The following is a 21,505-nucleotide window of genomic DNA, read 5'->3' as shown; positions in this document are numbered from 1 at the left end:
ATCATGTTGTGTGCAGTGGTGATAGCAATGTTGCTGGTGGTGGGAGGAATAGAGAAGAATCCAGGTCAAAATTCGGGACCATTTGGGTGGAAGGAGTAACAATGGACAAATCAAAGCAACCTATAAAGGGTATTAACTTCAAAGGATGTCAAATTGGACATTGAGATGGTAGATTCCTAGTGGCAGCAACAATACAAGCAGTTACAAGTAACATTTTATCAGTGGCTGACTTATGGATCCATCCAGGGTGATGATACATGTTGTAAGAGTGTAAAGGATAGGAGGAATGAGTTGACTATTCAAGAGTGTTTTTAAATATATTCCATGTCTTACATGTTGGGTTACAATAGGCATTATTATACAAAACGCAAAGTGTACATATAGCGGTCTAGAGTTGAGGTTATACAGAACAATGCTTACTGTTAATATGATAACATGTTGTATCTTGAGACTTGGGTAAGGTAGTGATGTAAATACGTTAACGAAGGGAGTTAAGGCTTCCGAAACATGTACATATAAATTATTCAAATATTAATAATATACTGACAGGGCGGACCAAACAATCACCCATTGTCTGTGAAAGTGAGACCAGCTTCAACTTTGATGGTGGACATATTACTAAGAAATGTGGTAAACTTGAAAGGTTCAAACAATTACAGTTGAACCTGCTTTATACGTAACTCTTTTCTAAGTAATTCGTATTTGTACGTAATATCCTTCAGGTCCCGGCAAAATATAATTGAAATCGTGTTAATTAAACCTTATTTATACGTAATCCGTTTATACGTAATTCGCTGTTATACGTATTAAGTGTCAGTGAAATATAACCGAGTTTTGCGTAATTGTAATGACCACGTGCTTTTTAAAAATAAACTACTGTATTTATGAAGTTTCCTCTTTGTTGGCGTAGGCAGAAGTAGAGCGATCGGGTTTCGGTGCTGAAACAGAACACAAAGAGTTTTGCCGAGTGACATTGTTGCAGCTTACTTACTGGCGGCTTAACAAAGGCGAGTCCCCTTCGCTGTTCCTCTACCTTCGTTGTTTTTGACACGCAGTCAAAGATTAAGATACATTTTAAGCAAAGTGGGCGGTTTCCGTGCAGAAACAAAAGAAAATAGAGTAAATTTGTTTGAATATGAGAAATTCTTTCGTGGGAACAACGGGGAATTAAAATGTCCATGATGCCAGTATCTGGTGTTTACTGTTGAACAGCAGTTTTGTCATCCAGTTGCTTTTGATTAGCCATGGAGACCAGAAAAAAGAAAATTTATACGAGAAGTGGACGCTAATCCACATTTTAAAAAAAACGAAATCGCTCCAGACTTAGGGATGCTTATACCACGCTATGTACAGTCATCAGTAAAAGAAACGCTATTTTGTATGAGTTCTTAAAACTGGGTTCAAAATCAGCAAAGTGCAGCCGTCAGCAAGAATGATGGTACGTAGATTTGGAGGAAGCACTTTTCACATGGTTCCAGCAAAAGCGGGTTGCAGCTCTACCAATTAGTGGAGACATGCTAAATACAAAGGCGATAGATTTAGCTAAAATGATGAGTATCACTGCTGATCAAGGCTTCATCAGGATGGTTGCAAGGATTTAAAGATCGTCATGGAATCACAGGGAGAACACTTTGAGGTGACTCAAAATCTGCGGACAACGTCACGGTGCAACACTGGAAAGAAGAGGTTCTGCCGGGCACCGTAAGCAATTATCAGCCTTCAATCATCTACAACTGTGATGGGACCAGCCGATTCTACAATCTCCTTCCTAATAAAACATTAGCTGGAAAAGGTGACTCATGCCATGGAGGGAAGAAAAGTAAAATTCGTGTAACAGTACTTCTCGCCACCAATGCAGATGGATCTGACAAACTTCCTCCACTTGTGATAGGAAAATCGAAGAATTCGAGGTATTTTAAGGGTGTGAAAACAAAACCAACGGAATATGAATCCAATGGAAGAGTGGTTGAAAAACTGGACATTAAAGTGAAAAAGAACAGAAGAAGATCCTTTTTCTTATCGATCGTTCTGGAGAATGTCCGAGCGGAATTTTTCCCTCCTAACTGTACCAGTGTTCTACAACCGCTTGATTTGAGCATCATTGCAAATTTCAAACTGCATTATAGAAAAATGCTGGTTCAACATTTTATAAGCCATGGACTTTATTCCGGCTGCATGGAAGCAGGAGTCATCCTCCACAAGCAGCAACTGTTTGTGCAAAGCTGGTGTCTTATTAGAAGAGGCTGCCTCTAATGATGATTATGGGGACGAAGTTTTGTCTGGCAATGAGCTAACGCTACCGGAGGGTGTAGAATTAGATACTTTTGTGCATTTCGATGATAATCTGGCTGTATGTGGACAACTACCGGATGAAGAGATGTATGCCAACAACGCGGCAGTGATGGACCAGCTACAGGCAATAGTGACATTGGAGATGGAGATGGAGATAACGACTTGAATCTTGACATCTGAACTAAGTGAAGTGTTAACTGCAATCGAAGTGTGTAGGCGTTACATCAGTGCGAAATGTTGTAGTGAAAATGCTTTGAATTTATTACTAAGTTTCCTAAAGGAGGTTTATACTCTTAATGTAAGAAAAGTGAAACAAGCCAAACTATTTCTTTAAGGCTGGACTAAGTTCAAAATAATATTTTCTGTCTTAATGTATTTATTACTTGCAAGGATTTACACATGTAGGTCTAGTCCATTGGTTTTTCAGTAAATATGTGATGTATTGAGTAAGTCTGATTTCTGAGTAATTCTGAGTTACAAGTAGTTTTTTCTCTTCCCCTTGATATACGTATAAGTCAGGTTCAACTGTATTTGAAGGCAGAGATAGACAAAGGAGAGAGGAAGCAGATGGGAATTTTAAAGCGGCATTTGTGGAAGGCTAGAGCACAGGGCTTAGGAGCGCAGATAGTAGGAAAGTGTCTGGGTGACAGGAGACCAGAAGTGGACGCGGACTTGGACCCCAGAGAGATTGCAGAAGCAGGAAATGGGCGTGGAAGAGAGAAGCAGAAGCGAGCACCGAGCACAAGACGACAGCAGAGAGGGAAGGGAACTGCATCAGCAGCAGCTGTTGCTGAATGGAGAAATGCTGAGTCAGAGCAGTACAGGAGCAAGTGAAACAAGAAAAAGAGAGACAAGCGAACAGAGAGAGGAGATGATATAGGGTGTAGGGGAAGTGAGAGCCATAATTAGACAGGAAAGTGATCCTATGTCCCGTATGAAGAGGAATACAGATAGGAGTGTGAAGAGAAGGCAGGGGATGAGTAAGGGGAGATCGATAACTCTGAAAGATTTATGGGGGGGAGGTAGAAAAAGGTTGGGCTCGGAAAATGGGCAGGAGGGAGGGGACAAGGAGGACAAGGGAGAAGAGAGGGTAGAGGAGGCCTCACATTACGAGAAGAGAGGCGGGCAGTGGAGAAACAAATAAGCACAGGGAGTAGAAAAGAAACAACTGAACATGGAGGGGTTAGTGGAGAAGTTGGGAAATAGAGAAATTGTGGAATTAGTTTAAAATTTTGAGATAATTGCCTTAGTGGATTCGTGGTTAGGACATGGGGTAGAAACTGAATGGTATTGTACCCGATGCATTTACTGGACGTATTACAAAATGGCGCCTATGGAAGATAGAGGCCAGCCAAGGCAAAGAAATGTGTAGTAGGATATCGATACTTATATATGTCAGAAGGCCATGACTAACTTAAACCTACCACTATGAAGGCGGTGTACAATGGTGTAGAATCGATAGAATTGTTTTAAAAAAAATAAGAAGGGTCAATCGGATTATTATAAAAACTGACTTGATAAGACTTCCTGAACATCGCTCTAAAAAAAATAAGCAAGATTTGCAGTATCTAACGTGAATTTTAAGCTCAGAGGTCGGTAATATTGAAGAAAACGAAGAGATAAACGTTGAAATACAGTAAAGAAGAAATAAAACCCAGAAATTTCGAAAAGGTCGTAAACGATAGCCTAAATAAAGAGGCAATCATTATAAAAAATATATATATACTTCACAGAACCATGATGAATTCACATTTTCCAGTATCGATGGATATTGTCTACTGTGTTCCTGAACAGATAATGGCTTGCTAAATCGGCATAGACCAACCTGGAGGGAGATGTCATCCTGGCAGTTAAAACCACCTGACCCGTGTGGAGGAGGTCACTCTACCCGAGATACCAGTGATGGAGAACCTGCCCAGTTCTCAATCCAAGACCTGTGACCAGACTGAAGAGCAACTAAGGCCCGAGATATTGAATGGCGAGCTAAGTAATAGTATTACGTAGTATAATTTCTTATGTAGAGTATTACCAGTATATGCAATAGATCTGAATAGCCTAAACGTGAGATAATTAAGTGTGCAGTGAATACAAGAAAGTGCAGTGTGAAATATTTAAGACTATATCTCGTGACAGATTGGTAACGTATTTACTATATCATCTTATCCAAGGAAGTAAGAATACGATTTAAAAGTGTGACGTAGTGTAACATATGTTTCATAGAATCCCGGTTAGTTAGAAAGATCCATGAATGATGTAATACCAGTCAAACCCAGTTTACGTCACAGAGGGACGCATGTTTGAATTGGTTAAGTTAAATTACCATACTTTTTGCTGTGTTATTATATTAGAAAAAAATAGATAATGAATTTGGGATTATATGTTAAATTGTATGACAAAATGCGTTTTGAGGAACGAATTCTGCGCTATTGGAGTGATACGTATCGTTGTGTTTAATTAACATTGGAGGTTAAACGCGATAATTATAGATGTTAAATGAATTAAATATGGGTTGAAACGAAGGTTTGTAATGAAATAATGAAGTATATATGATACTTTAAATGTATTATTGCGCAGATTAACAGGAAGTAAAACGTGTATATATATATATATATATATATATATATAGTGTGCGATATAGGAGCACAAGTAAAGCGACTACGGAATATAAGTATGCCCCAGGGAGGAACTATAGCAAGGTATGGACAATAAAATTACGCATATTTTAATGAAGTGTGAAAGTGGTTTGACTATTATAACAACCGGTGATGGGTATATGAATGCATGACTGTGTCGTATTCTGAATGAATGTTAATGGCGTGGAAGATCAAACTAGGATGTAACTAGTATGGTAATGTAGTGTTGAGATATCTTAATGTAGGCACTTGCACATCCATATATGAAAAAATGCTTATTGGCTACGTGCATATTGAACTGGAATACGTTACATAAGAAATTATATAGCTAGAGTAGGGAAATTATTTGAGATTTACGTAGGATATCATCGATGCTTCGTTAATCTGAAATATTATTAGAGCGAATATTTAGCTAGGAGCCATACTTAAGTGGCAATTGGACCGAGAAGCTTAGTGCGTCATTCAATATTTCATTTTCTTCACTGTAGTCTGCACCAACGAACTCAGATAATTTTCAATGTAACTTAGGTCACTGATATTAGTATTCAGAACACTTTTATTCATATTCAGTTCATTTCCACGATAATTTGAACAATGTAATGATTGTATTTTTGATGAGGGTGTATAATTAACACCGTGAGTGATGGAATAATTTACTGATATACTGAATTTTGACCGTGATCAGAAGACTATGATATACTGTATACTTAAATGACCAGATGTAAATTTTAATAGGAAGATGAAACAAAGCAACAATTCATTTCAGGAATACGCGACCCAGAATGTTAAGATATGAAAACTTAGTTTAGGAATAAGCCAGCGCTGACTCAGAATATTTGATTTAGGAATTAGAATATTTATTTATTAGGTTGACAATTGGAAGATCATGAGCAATATTTGACATTAACCATTTCTTTCGCAAGTCTTGATAATTTAATAAATGTGTTTCTTGATTGATTTTTTATAGAATGGAATGAGTTTTCATTTGTAATGGTAGTCTGTAGTTATACTTAGTGAGTAAGGTTCTCGTTATGCAGATGTGTTTGTCGAAAGGTTGACTGAAGTTTGCGTACGCGAAGAGCGTTGAATTACGTAATGCTGGACCGCATATGGTGTCATTATTTTCTCTTTGAACGCACGTTAAACCAAAACATAGAAAAATTAACCATTTTTCTGGAGGCATGAATACCCTGAGATATGTAACTGACTAGTTGGGAAAAATACTGTGGTCACCCTGACCCGTAGGGTGCAGTATGGATATAGAATTGTAAATATGATAAGGAAAAAAATAGGGAAGATGGGGAGAAATCCAGGGGGAATACTAGTACTAATAAGAAACGAGATGGCCGAGAGGGTAGAGAGAATTCAGAGTGGGGCAGAGAGGGTGGTATGACTGAGAATAAAATGGGGAGGGGGATTCTGAGGCAATTTGCTTGGCCTACCTATACAATCAGCCAAAGGATTCCGTATATGCGAATACATTTTTTTTTTTTTTAGGATTTACTTGTGGAAGGAGTAAAAAATCAGCTTCCCACTTCAAGTACCTCGGAAGCACAATCTCGAAAGACAACACTGTTAGGCAGGAAATACTCAGCAGGACACAGAAAGCATCAAACTTCTACAGTCAAATCACGAATCTTCTCTGGGACTGCAAAATACCACAAAAAGCAAAAACAATCATGGACCACACTTATTTTGTATCAATCCTCACGTACGGTTTAGAGACATGTACCCTACTAAACAAGACTTCAGTAGAATCCAAGCAACAGAAATGAAATTCATTAGAACCATGAACCAAACTACCAGAAAGAACAAGATCATAAATGAACTGAATAGGAAAGTAGCTGGTATCGAGGTTCCTATTACCAGTGTCATAAAGACATGCAGACTTCAGTGGTATGGGCACATAAAGAGAATGAACAGGGAAAGACCTGCCAGAAAATATTTTGACCTTAATCTTATAGGAAGAAGATCACAGGGAAGACCAAGAAAACGCTGGATAGAGACTGTAAGATCAGATGTGGAGGAGAGAGGACACAAATGGAAGGATGTACTGGAACATAAGTTGTATGAAGACAGAAGGAGATGACGAGCGCTTGTACATCATACCTGGGAAACTGGAGTTGGGAAATGATGATGATGATGATGATGATGATGACTTGAGGAAATAAATAAGATTAAAGGGATATATGAAGAAGATGGGATGATTTTAATGGGTGATAAGAATGCAAGAGTTAGCAATAGAGTGCCAGAGTGTGGGAGAGATGACACAGAAATTAGGGGATGCCAAAGGAGGAGTAAGAATAAAGGTTTAAATAGTTATGGGGAAAAGTCGCTGGAGTAATGTTCACTAGAAAATTTACATATTTTAAATGGATGGATGGAGGGGTATTGTAACGGGGAATGGACATACATTATGACGAATGGGGGAGTGTAGTTGACATGGGAATAAGCTCAGAGATAGCCTTACGGAGAATTATAAGTTTTGAAGTTTTAGGGTGTGGAGTGACAGAACATATGTCAATGAAGGTTAAATTGAGAAGAGAGGTAGAAGAAGACAATGGAGGAGGAACAAAAAGGGGCTGGGGTATAGGGCTGATTGGTGGAAATATGATTGGAATGAGAGAAAAATTGAGGTTGGAGCTTATGGAGAGGGCAGAAATATTAATAGGAATTGAGGAGGTGCTGGAAGAAATGCACATAGACAGAGAGTTAGTAGAACTTTCAATGCGGAGTATAGGGAGGAGAGGTAAGATGTGTATAGAAAAGAATAGAGTGACAGGGTGGTTTGACGAGGAGTATAGCAGGAAAAGGGAGGGTGTATTGAGAGCTCTAGTGGAGTTTAGGAGGGTAGGGGAACAGGGTACAAGAGAGGAATAATGTAAATCAAGAAGAGAATACAAGGGTGTACTGAGTGTAAAGAAGAAAAAAAAGAGGGTGGAAGGAGGTGGAGGCAGAATGAATAAATGGATACTGTAGGGAAAATAGAATAGAGAAGACCTGGGAGTCTATAAATAAGATAAGGAGAGGGAGGGAGACCAATGGAGAGGGGTAAGAACATACGGGAGGAAGACTGGGTGGAGTATTTTAAAAGGAGTTTAGGAGGGGAAGATGACTGGTATAAAGAAATTGGGAAGACATATAAAGTGAGAGAATTAGAGGTTGGAAATCAGATATTAGATGAGATAACAGGACAGGACGTAATTAGGGTATTAAAAAATGCAAGGTCAAAGGTAGCGGGTGGTGTGAATGGCATTACTAATAGTGTTTGGAGGAAAGTAGGAACCAATGGAATGATCTTGAGGGAGATGGTAAAATTCTTTAACAGGGATATAGAGGGATAATGTTGTTAGATGCCTTGTCTAAGGTGTATACAGGGATCTTGGCTAATAGGATAAAGAAATGGGCAGAGCATTATTGGATATCGGATTTCCAGAATTGATTTAGGAAAGGGAGAAATACGGTCGATAATGTGTGGAAACTAGACACGTTGATTACGAAATATGTGAAGATAGCAGGGACGTCACAGAGTAATGTGAAATGTCTGCTTATGCCTGCATTACTCTTTCGACGGAAGGAATTTTAGTTCATTTAATTCTTTTTTTTCAAAATGATCCTTCCTAAAATTAAGGTGCGGGGATTATTTGCATAAATGTGGTATCTCTATCAAGTATCAAGTCTTAGTGTGCACACACTTCAATGAGGATAATAATCATTTCAGTTTTAGAATCATTCATTTTTTACAACATTTATTCACATCCTAGCAACGTGATACAAAGGTGTGCGACTTCCAGATGATCACAGCTGATAATCATTCCCCTTTACTCAAGGTCATGATCTGGTACACCGTGTCACACATGCTGATGAACAAATTGTCTTACGGATGATTGTAACTTGATACAGATGTTGATTCCCATAGGGAACCTGAAATGTCCAATGACGGACCATTTATATTGGTATTATGCCATTTCACTGTCATAGAATGATAATTTAATGGACCTAAAATGGATGCAATTGCCAAGATCTAAGTTAAATATGATGCATAAACTCAGTCATCCATAACAATGATATACAATATATTACGAGATCGAAGTAGAAAAGATCAAGGTGGCAGTGACTGAGACAAAGAAAGAATTCATAATTGTTAGGACACTACTATTGAAAAAAAGGAAAATTGAAAGAGCAAGCTTGAGAAACGGTCGTGTTGATCTGGAGATACCTAATGCATACAATATTTCAAGACTTAGAAAGAAATTCATTTAAGGAAGAAGATTGGCAGAATATATATTACACCCTTCCGGGCCTCGAATGGATGACCCGCGCATAAGAATGCCTCCACATAACAGGCTAAACACCCACGGATGAGACTAGAGTGAAGAGCAGATCGAATTGCCTAACGAGCTTCGAACCGCTCCCCTTCCTACTTTCTGTGCTGGCCTCGGCAGCTCGAGCACTCGGGGGGGTGGGTACGTTCGAAAGAAAAGAAAAAAAAACAAAAAAAAACAAATACTTAAGATGGAGCCTTATGTAATCTGAAAGTAGGATTCTCTGGGTTCAACTGTCTACTGGATACTGGATCCCCATCGCCCATAATCCTACCGATGACGCGACCTTTAGAAGTGATTTTAATAAGGTAAAAAGGCACCTATGATTCCAATTAGCTGTACAGTACACTGTACGGTTTCAATATACTTATTGGAGAACGCATAATTACGGAAACCGTAAATAAATCTGCGACACAGGAAGAAAATTAGAAAGAAATGCATACATTGGATTAACAAGACACGACTACAAGGAAGAAAATCTAGAGGATAGGGAAGAATAACTAAATTAACCCATAATATAATAACTTTAATACAGATATCTGAAACAAGGGTAGACATTTTGGTAGTCTACAAACTCTATTAAGACTATAGTTAAAACGACAGAATTCACATTGAAGCTAGAATGTTAGAAGGCTGTGAATTCTATATTATGACGCAACTAACTTCATACATGTTTATTTCTATTATATTTGCGCAACACATGGCTCTCATAACAGTCTAAGAAGACGATGGCGAGATGTCCGGAGGAGGCTGAGCTGAGGTGACGGCAAAGGAACCTTACCTATCCCAGAGCATCGTGATGACCAGCGAGAGGATATAATTGCCGAGCTTGAACCACAGATATCTTGGAGCATCTAATTCAATCCCGGTGAAGCTGACGGAAAAAGATAAGTCTTATTTCTTAGCGCAGTAAGTTAGATAAATCTTGCAAATTGTAACATAATCATTAATATTTGATGGTGAATAGATGGTTAAACGTTGTGATCTTCAAATTAGCTCAGATATGTTCAATTCTTGTGAATTAACGTTATATTTGTGTCAGAATACAGGGATAATAGGTAGTCATCTGAATAACATAACCAATCCTTGCCTAGGAAATGTGGAGTGAACAATATGTAAGTGCCATTGCAGTGATATTTACGCATGTGAAGAGGTTATTATATATGAAGCATGAGATTCATATTGGTAGAATAGTTAAGGTTATAAGTGAGTGATGGTTAATATTGTACCCAGCCCGGGCATGTCAGGGCAACAATTACATAGTTCGGCTTCACAAACAAAATTTATAAATGGAATTCCTAGATGAGAACCTTCGGAAATCACTTACCGGGGTTCGAAGTCCCATCCTCCCTACTTTCATTGTGTCAACGGCTAAAGTTCAGAAGCATACGGGTAATGGAATGTTCGTAAATGAAAAATAGGCACTACATTTAATATAACGAAAGTAGGGTTCTCTTTAATGTAAGAGGAATATATTAATATTATTAAATGAGAAGAATCTTCATTAAGAATATTTACTAAACATTTTATTAAACAAATAGAACCACACGATAAATACACAATGTGAAAAATGAAAAAATGAAAACCTACAACCTGCTTTCCAGTCATTGACTGGGTCAGGGATGGAATGAATGAATCGTATATAGGCTGTTAGTACGATGGGGTCGCCACTCCCAAAGTGATTTATTAATGACTGATAAATGCTATGAAATTATAATGGAGAGTGTTGCTGGAATGAATGATGACGGGGAAAACCGGAGTACCCGGAGAATAACCTGTCCCGCCTCCGCTTTGTCCAGCACAAATCTCACACTGAGTGATGGAGATTTGAACCACGGTATCCAGCGGTGAGAGGCCGACGCGCTGCCATCTGAGCCACGGAGGCTCCAAATACATGAGATGCCATATTATTATTATTATTATTATTATTTACTTTTTATGGCCTTCATTGGACCACTCTAGCCAACTTTATACAAAGAATTTTTCAGTTTCCTGTCAACCCAGTACTTCTTCATTCTCTCTGATCTTATCCTTGTTTCTTCATCTGAAATCACCCTTCCTATTGTCTGTTGAGTCTGATTTGCAGTCTGGTTTCCTTATCTGAGTTTCTTGATTTTGTCAGTTTTGTTTCTTAGGTCTTCCACTGTAATTTGTAGTTCATCCATATCTTTCTTGATTTCTGTAATCCACTTAATGTTGCACTTACTATTCATAATTTTTCTATTATTCTCCTGATGATCCTGCTCCCTGGTGTCCTGATTAGATGTTGTAGGTTGTAGATTTTCATTTTTTCATTTTTCATTTCATGTATTTATCGTGTGGTTCTATCAGTTTAATAAAATGTTTAGTAAATATTCTTAACAAAGATTCTTCTCATATACCATATTATTACACACAAAAAAATAATCAATAGTAAGGCAATCATTTGTATACAGTATGCCTCCACGTCTTTCACTATCAGTTCGTACACTATTGTGGTTATCGCTTGGCATACTTTAAATACCTTATTAGCGCGCACTAATACTATATACACATTTCACATACGCAAATTTATTTATCTTTAAGCAATGATACTCGATGGTATCTATTATTTGAATGGACTGACCAGAAGTCAGGATGGCATTCTCTCATTAACACGTTCAGTACCTGCTTCTGAGTGGACACTTGAATGCCTGGACCGGCCATTTTCATGCCCGGCCCTCATGACGTGCATCACTTAATACAATTTACAATTACTCCTAAACTATAAATGTTAGAAAAATTATACTTTGTGCTTACCTGTAGTAAATATTTAGGGTGTGATGTCTAAAATACGTCTAATTTTATACAGCCTATCTGTATTTTCGGCATAATGATTACTGTCATCGAAGTGAAGAAATGAAAGAATATGAAGGAAGCGTATTCGGAACATTGTTTTAGAAAATATCGGAGTATGAAGAACAGGGTCTTCAGTCCAGTACAATTTTATATCAGGATTTTGGACTAATCGGTTTCCACGATTGCATGATCAAATTCTTTGTGAAAGGCCGGGACGCCGCACTTATCACTTGACTCGCGGATAGATTGGTCCGCTCACACACATATTGATAAAATTCGTCATTCATGAAAATACTCACGTACGGTAACTCAAAATATCCTGCTTATTTTCTATTTGAATTCTCTGTAAATAGTGGAAAGGGTGGACAATAACTAGGATGATATGTATCAGGCACTTCACTTTTCTCTTTAGGCCTATCGCATTCGGGAATCGCGATTTCCTCGTCATTCTCACTTTCACTATCTGAGTCTATTTCAGGAATAAGTTCATCACCAGAATAATCATTGTGAACAATATCTAATAATTAATCTTCCGTAAGAAACTTTGTATTATAAGCCATTATACTACACTCGCTAAGAACGACACGCACTGCATTGGAATCTCAAGTACCGACTTGACGCGCAAGGAAGTTCTGAGATTTTCCAGCTAAAACTGCTGAGATAAACATGAGCCCACTCAACGCGAGAGTTATCTCAAAAAGGTCAACGAACTTCCTGCTACAACCAGTAACACTGACTAAGGTGTAAGAATGCATAGATGACGAATATAAACAGCATTGCTTCACGCGGAACATTAGATGTCTTACGCCGTCCACGGCCCGCAGCATAGGAGCAAGCTTGAACATCTTACGCCGTCCACGGTCCGCAATGAGTTAAATCATATTATTAGTTAACCGCCATGGTTGTGGAATTTATGCATCTTATTGATACTTTTTTTTTTCTCACGCACGAGATTGCATCGCCGTATATCAAACACATGGTCTATGTGACCACATCAATTACATATTATACTGAACACATACGTGTATCCTGGGTTTACCTGACCCTGTTATATTCAAAGTAAATCAACCAGCGCTGGTATCTAACCTATCACCATAAACACTTGGGAATAATGAAATACATAAATACATTACATAGAGAAATATTAAACATATAGCAGACAATATATCTTGAAGATATGGTCTGGTCAAGCCATATAGTATCAGGTTAAATCCATCATTCTGACGCGGGACGAACCCACATTCTCCATCTTCCGAGGTACAAAATCTGAAACTCCTATCACAAGCTAATTTGATACATAAAAATGTGGAGGAGTACGTCCTTCACAGAATCATAAAATTATCAATGCTACTCATAATGTACCATTAGCATGGGATTGATATTGCATTGGTGAATGAAGGAAACTTACAAGGCAAATGTTTGAGAACACTTGGAGACAAGTCAGTCCCCCTCGGACCAGACAAACCCTTTACATCGTAAATCTGTCTTTCTCTAGTTATGGCCAGTGTCCTACCTCGCGGCTACAAAGACACTTTCTATTTCTTTCTTTCTTTCTTTCTTTCTTTTTCTTTCTTTTCATCTTGGCTAGTTTCCAAGTTCTTATATCTTTTTTATTCCGGCCATATACAGCCTAATTCAATACATCACAACAGCCATCATCGTTCTAATTTGGCATTCCATCATCTCAAACATTTCACAAGTTTCAATTCCTCATTATCACGCTATTGCATCTCAAATCCATTTTATACATTTATATAGAAGACTCTATTCTCAAAAGTCATTTAATTAATTCTATTTCACTCGCGTATCTATATAATACACAAATTACACCTCGGCTTGAATATCTTCAATGATCATATATTTATTATATGCGATTTATAAAATACCTGAATCACCCTGTGAAGCGAACACATAATCTACTGTATATTCAAATTATAAAGATCCTTACCAATTAGTAACATTAGGAAGAAATTATATATTTAGCTGAAGTGTCATCCCAAAATATGTGCTTCGCACACACTAAACATTTATGGGATCTATGTACTAATTCATGCAAATAAGCCCGCTGAAATATTAGCGATTATCCCTAAATCACAGAAAAAATCCTAATTAAATTAATAAATCTCTCCCAGTCACACGCATATAGTGTTCCCTACATTTAATATTATTAATTACAACATTTTTTAAATTTACAAATAAAAGTTGATACTAGCGTGCAAACCTCGTGGTTTAATTTTTTTTTTTTTTTATGTACTTATCGAATACTGCATGTGGTTTGCTGCCATCTTGACGATACATCTGGGATTTTAGACCTTCATGACGACAGCTCCACTCTTAAATAGTCCTTGGTTCCTCTTCCTCCTTATATTGCCCATGTCCCGAATTGTGGTCTTCTGTTGTTGGAATTTCTAGACGTTCCCTGAAGAGATCAATGCTGGCACTTAGGCGCGATTCTTGTAGACTCCAATTCTTGGGTTCGACGATCACTCACGAACATACAGGCAAAAATGGGAAAGTGAGTTAATAAACATTGTTTATGTGTTTTCAAAGAACCTACTGGTGATTAGATCCACTTATAAATTCAAATGGACTAACCTAAATAGTGGTAAGTATATATTAGTCACTATTCATTTCCCCTTTAATCACACTGCCTTACTAATTGTTACCACGAGTGTTCATGCAGTATGCAAACGTTCTTCCTATCACAAACACCGTTCTTTTAATTTTACTGAGCATCACTCACTGTTTAAATGCTTTTAAATTGACCACCATTAATTACTGAATGTAATTGGCTGTCTCACTACTTCTAAACAACCTGATGTGTTTACCCGTTCTCTGATGATTGCATCATAAGCCGTCATTTAAGTCGCTGATATTTAAAGGATTAAATGTTGATATAACACTTCTATTAGTCACCACTGTACTTTATCTCATACCACACAGCTTACTTCACGATATTTACTCCGCACTGATATGTCTTTCCTTGACACAGCACTTCACACACTGATATCCATAGTTCATTACTGACACTATCAGTATTCTCAAAAGTCATTTAATTCTATTTCACTCGCGTATCTATATAATACAAATTACAAATGGGATCCTGCATCTAGGTCCGAGTCTTATTTATAGTGTTTGGGCTGAGTGGTTGGGGATGTGGTAGACCACACCCCTAATCGAGATTGGGCTCCGGTAAACGGAATCTTTCAGCGACGTGAAAGTAATCAAATTATAGCTCGTGACCCCTGTTTTATACTGATCCAATTTTAAGTCAATACGATCAGCGGGTCGTTCACAATCTCAAAAGCGTCCTTTTATAAATTCACGTGTTATGGTTTACCTCGTAAGTGCTCCCACTTTTTTCCTCACGTTGCCAGATCTTAGTACTCAGCTTCAGTCTGCGCACTACCATATGACATGCGTCATTACCGATCCACTAGTAAAGTATTGCATTTATATGCATCAACAATTTGCATTAAATACGTTGGTTCGAATGACACCTGACTTATAAATTTCCATAGATTATCTCAGACAAAGGTGTTCTTTTTCTTCTTCTTTTTAGTTAAATATGGTGAATGGGCATAATGAATGTGGTGTCGAATCAGAAAGGATTTTTATTTCTTGGGGGTTAACACACCTTAATTCACCCCACTCCCTGACGACATACATTTCCATGTGTAGCATAATCTCTCCTCCTCTCTCGCACCAAGTGAGAGCGCAATTTCAAGGTTCCGCGGTAATACGCTACCCTTTTCTTGATACAGCGCAGAAAACTGCTCCCTTCGGGCCTGCGTATCGCAACTCATATCCCTGTTCGGCATGTAAACTGCTAATTACGACATTATATGCAGCAAAATGTTGCGGAAAACAGCATATATGATTGACTAAACCTCCTAACGTGCCTATGGCATAGTGATGAACGGTTACAATATCTTGTAGTATAAAGATTAAAGTGCCATATAAAATCAGAATAGAATTATATAGAGATATGAGAGTAATATAAAATGGTAATGAGATTAATGGATTAATCAACTGAATGAATGATCGTTAAGAGGATTCCAAGCATCAAATTAAGGTATAGTTAAGAATTATTTGGAAGAAAAAGAAGAGATATGATAATAATATATGAAGAAAATGATGTTGGAATATTAAATATGAGGAAGGATAAATAAATGTGATATGTATTGTTTTGTCAGTAAGGAAGGGAATGATTAATTGTGAAGATAAAGAGAAGAGTATTGATGCTTGTTTGTTGTTTAAAGGGGCCTAACATCGAAGGTCATCGGTCCGAGAAGAGTACTGATGCAGTCCAGGGATCAGTAATATACTTGATACCATGATGTATAATCGTTGACAGGTATTCCATATCCAACATGAATGAAGACATATGGTGAAGCTTATAATAAGTTATGGCACTAATAAATCATTGAAATAATTCATTGTAGGGAAAGTTGAGTAGGATATTGATTAAAATTAACCTACAGCTCTACTGCAATGTTGAGTATTTGTTAAAGAAATGCATAGCACTTACTGAATCCTATGCATAAGTAGTAAAATTTCTTCATATATAATTCCAGTAGGTAAAATAAATAGTCTTCATGAAAAATATTCTACACCTAGTTTAGAAAATGACACTAGATAATGTGATAGAATTCAATTAGTTATCTGATAACATGTTTCCTCAGACACATTTACGTGATTAAATTAATTTGTAAGATTAATAAGATGAGTTGACAAGTAAAGTTGGATATTAATGTAGATATTAGCGCATATCCCTTTCAGACCTGAAAGAAAACTGGCGGTGTGAATTTTTGTTTGTATGTCAAAAACTGACTAAAATCCTCTTAAATAGATATATTGTTAGTTTATTCTAGAAAATAAAAATAACATCTCCGAAAAAGCACCCACACAACTGTGCGTGTCAGGACTTACTTCACTACTTACAAAAAAGAAAAATTACCTCAATGCATGTGAATATACATATGTACATGATCAAATGTTCTATTTTACAGTGTCGAACAATGTATTATAAACAATTTAAATCTTATATATTACATTTCTCACATAGAGTATGAGTTCTGCTTCCACAGTCCTCTTGGTGGCAGCACCCAGCACTCTTGCATGCATTGCCTGTAGGGAAACCTAGCCCGCACACTTGTGCGTATCAACATTCAAAGCCTCATGATATTACGTACAATGTTGTAAGTTCACAATTTAGTCTGGTAAACAATTTACACACTTAATTGATTATATTCTGATATTCAGTAGAGCTTCTAAATTGATAAAATGCAATGAATAAATACTTATTTTAGGCGTTACTGCTTCCCGCCATCTTGCCGATGAACTGTACTTTTAAACTCTTCTTCCTGCCCCCTGGTGGTCAAGAGCTAATTAACAACAACTGAATTGCATGCTATGTGTCCCGCACAAGCACTGCAGTCCGGTCTAGCGCCAAGAAAACATCAAATAAGCTCAGACATAAATAAAATACGAAACCGCACAATTGTGCGTACACGGTCTGAAAGGAATACGATGGTTGACTTGGTACTTATCTTTTTCCTGATGCATCCTAAAACCCAATCCCAGAAGAAAGAAAATTTAAGAGTTAATTTATTTTTTTTGCTATGGGCTTTACGTCGCACCGACACAGATAGGCCTTATGGCGACGATGAGATAGGAAAGACCTAGGAGTTGGAAGGAAGCGGCCGTGGCCTTAATTAAGGTACAGCCCCAGCATTTGCCTGGTGTGAAAATGGGAAACTACGGAAAACCATCTTCAGGGCTGCCGATAGTGGGATTCGAACCTACTATCTCCCGGATGCAAGCTCACAGCCGCGCGCCTCTACGCGCATGGCCAACTCGCCTGGTAAAGAGTTAATAACTAAATAAATAGATAAATGATTATAAGAGTAAAAGATGATGCTGAGATATAATACAAAGGGCCTAGGGAAGTTTTGCAATACGCAAAAATGGTTGGCTGGACACCCCTGTTATGGTGAGGGATGAAAAGAGAGGTGAAACTGTTATTTATAAGTTTCATTTCCGTATTGATGGATATTACTTTACAGAAAAACAATATATATACAAATCTCCACCTTATCAATACAAATTTATTTCACATTAAGCAGGTAAATATAGTCAAATAGTCAAGACTAGTTTCGACCCCTAGGGGGTCATCCTCAGTTGACATGCATTAAAAATTGTATTGTTCATAAAAACATCACATATAGTGGTAAAAGTTTAGACTAATTTAGACTGATCATTAATGTTGGTATGTCTAATGCATGACTAGTGTGCATCGTTCATGAAGACACATATCACCTTACTGCTACTACCATCCAATTTTTAGGTTATATAATATGGAACACACATATGTTTGTGTAACTCAACAGTGGCAAGTTCAACTATATACACAATTGGCTATTGATTAGTCACATGAAAGTACAGAACACTGGCTTGAACATTTCTGATTGAGGTATCAATGCAACACCTTACTTGCATACATCCTAGAAGCTAAATTCAGTTTGTAGGGCCCATTACTTCTGATTGAAACTTAGTATGAAGTTAAAATTTGAATAAAAATATTAGCTAATGTAGACATTAAAATGTTGTTAAAATGGGCATATAGTCAAAAACAGTGGTATGTATGCCACACATGTCTAGTTAAAAATACATTACATTGATGTTGTTATATGCGGTACAACATGTGCACTGATTTGGAATAAATGAGGTTTGTATATATAGTGTTCCAACAAAATGGATCCGTAAAAAATATTATATGTAAAGACAATTGGTATTATAATGATCCGCTGCAGATCAGGTAATGCTATTTATTTATCTAGAGATATTATTGGCAGCTACAGATGTTGGAGTTATTAGAAATGTTAATGGAGCATGTTTTCTTCCGTAGTCGCGATGTTTATAGTTGGTGGCATTAGTCAAATATGTTGAAAGTTATGCGTCTTGGTGCACGTTGATTTGTCCTGGAAGCTTATATGTTGTAAAAAACAAGGTGGAGTGTCTGGAAATAGAAATAATAGTGTGATAATGTTGTGGATAGAAAGTGTAATAGTGAATCGTATGTTGTTTTACTTACGTAAAGTGTTGGAACCGTGCGTTCTTTGTAGCTGCCTGTTGGGATCTGATACGTGTAGCTCTGAGATTGTAGTTAGCTGCGGTAGAGGGGAGGTTTGGGGGGATGGGTGGAGTGTTAGTGATGGGAGTGGGGTTGGAGGGGAGAGGGTTTTGGGGCGGTTGATTTGAACATATCGATTTTTGTTTGCTTATTCTTTTGATATAGAAATCTTTTAATAAGGGAATTACTGCATGAAAAAGGATATTGTTTCTGTCTATACTTTCATTTAGGTTGGAGTTTGGATTCACGTATTTGTCTAAATTTATGTAAAATTCTTCTATTATACTGAGCAAGGGACTTTTTGGATTCATATTAAGGATTTGCATGTCGTTCTTAATGTCCGTGAAATTATGTTTTTGATCGTCAATATGCTGACCCATAGCTGAGAAATGTCTGTGTTTGACGGCGTTTACATGTTCATTATATCGTATTAAAAAACTTCTACCGGTAAGTCCTATATAGCTGGCTCGGCAGTCGTTGCATTTTAGGCGATAGACTCCTGAGTGATTGTATTTATTTATGTTATTAACTGATTTGGAATTGTATAGTATGTTGGTGTTATTGTGTGCCGTTTTATATGCTATTTTTAGGCCTTGTTTTTTGAAGATATTTGTTATGGGATGTATATGGTTATTGTTGTAAGTAAACAGTGCATATTCTTTTTTATTTTTAGTGATTCTGGTTAGCTTGGTTTTAGGTTGGTTTTTGACTTTATTGATGATCCGGTTTATCATTTCTCTTTTATATCCGTTTTGTTTTGCTATTTCATGAATTGTGTTTAGTTCTTTATTTAGATTTTCCTTTGAAAGTGGAATGTTGTATGCTCTATGAATCATACTATAGTATGCAGCTCTTTTATGGGCATGTGGGTGGGTGGAGTCTATCTTTATTGTATTTGATGTGTGGGTAGGTTTTCTATATATATTGTATGTTAGGTGGTTGTTATGTCTGGTTATGGATATGTCTAAGTAATTTATGGTATTGTTGTGTTCAGTGTCCATGGTAAATTTAATGTGGGGATCTATTCTATTTAGTTGTTCTAGGATTATGTTTTCATTAGTATGTCTATTGTCCATGATTATAAATGCATCATCGACAAACCTGCACCAATAGATGATATTTTCTATTTTTTTAATTTCTTGGTGTTCTAAGTAATCCATATATATATCAGCTATTATGCCTGATATTGGTGATCCCATGGGTAATCCTTTTTGTTGATAGATAGTGTCATGGAACTTGAAATAATTGTTATTGATAGCGAATTGTAAAAGTTTAATAAATTCATCTATTTCCAATTTGCTTAGCTTACTGTGGTTATAAAGGTTGGATTCTATGATAGTGATAGTTTTTTGTGTGGGTATATTGGGATACATGTTTGTTATATCATATGTTGCTAGCTTGTAGAAGTGTTCTATTCTTATATTCTTAGTAATGTTGCAGAAATCTATTGAGTTTTTTATGGTTTTGTTTGCTTGAAAAACGTAATGTTTTTTAAGGAATTTTTGTATGTATTTGGATAATTTATAAATAGGGCTTGGTCTATAATTTATTATGGGTCTCATAGGAATGTTGTTTTTATGGATCTTAGGATAAGCTTTAGCTGTAGGTATCCCTGGATTCATGGTGGTTAATTTTGCAGTTTCCTGTTCGTTCAAAAGAAAATTGGTGTTTTTTAGGAGAATTTTTAAGTTTTTCTGGATACTGTTAGTAGGATCTTTAGTCTTGATTTGAAAAGTTTCATCTTGAAAGCAGGTTTTTGTTTTTGTTATATATTCCTCTTTATCCATAATAACTGTAGTGTTTCCTTTATCTGCCTTTGTTACTATTAGGTTATTTTGCTGGATTTTATTTTTGAGTACCTTAATTTGTGTTTGGTTTGTGATATCTTGATTCTGAGGTTTTTGAGTGATCTTATCAACATATTGTGGTAGTGTTTTTTTAATTTCATATCTAATTTCATTTTGTTTTTCTTGGGGTATTTTGTTTAGAGCATCTTCTGTTTCAGTAATAATAGTGGCTATGTTTTCAAATACTGAATTATTTTTCCAGTTATGTTTTGGTCCTTTGCTCAGTATAGTTGTTTCTTTTTCATTGAATGTTGTGTTAGTTAGGTTTTGGAGTGGGGGATGGAAAATATGTTGGTTGTTATCAGTAGAAACAGTAATATGTTGTCTATACTGTGTATGGTTGGTTTGGTTTAGTGATGCCTTGAGTGCGTTAAGTTTCTTGTTTAAGGTATTCTGCTTTTGTATGGCTATGTTTTCTATCTTTTCGTTAGTTATTTGTTGGAAGTTGCTCCAGTA

At 36.8% G+C, this 21,505-nt stretch overlaps 1 protein-coding gene across 1 annotated transcript in view; it reads right to left on the bottom strand.

Moving 5' to 3' along the window:
• aux (cyclin-G-associated kinase) overlaps positions 1-21,505 on the bottom strand; it is a 487,932-nt gene that overhangs the window by 357,797 nt on the left and 108,630 nt on the right. The window lies entirely within an intron of this gene.

The sequence above is a fragment of the Anabrus simplex genome, chromosome 1, assembly GCF_040414725.1.
Source record: "Anabrus simplex isolate iqAnaSimp1 chromosome 1, ASM4041472v1, whole genome shotgun sequence".
Classification (NCBI taxonomy): domain Eukaryota; kingdom Metazoa; phylum Arthropoda; class Insecta; order Orthoptera; family Tettigoniidae; genus Anabrus; species Anabrus simplex.
Note: the sequence above shows the minus strand (reverse complement) of the source record. Positions and strands in the feature narration are given on the sequence as shown.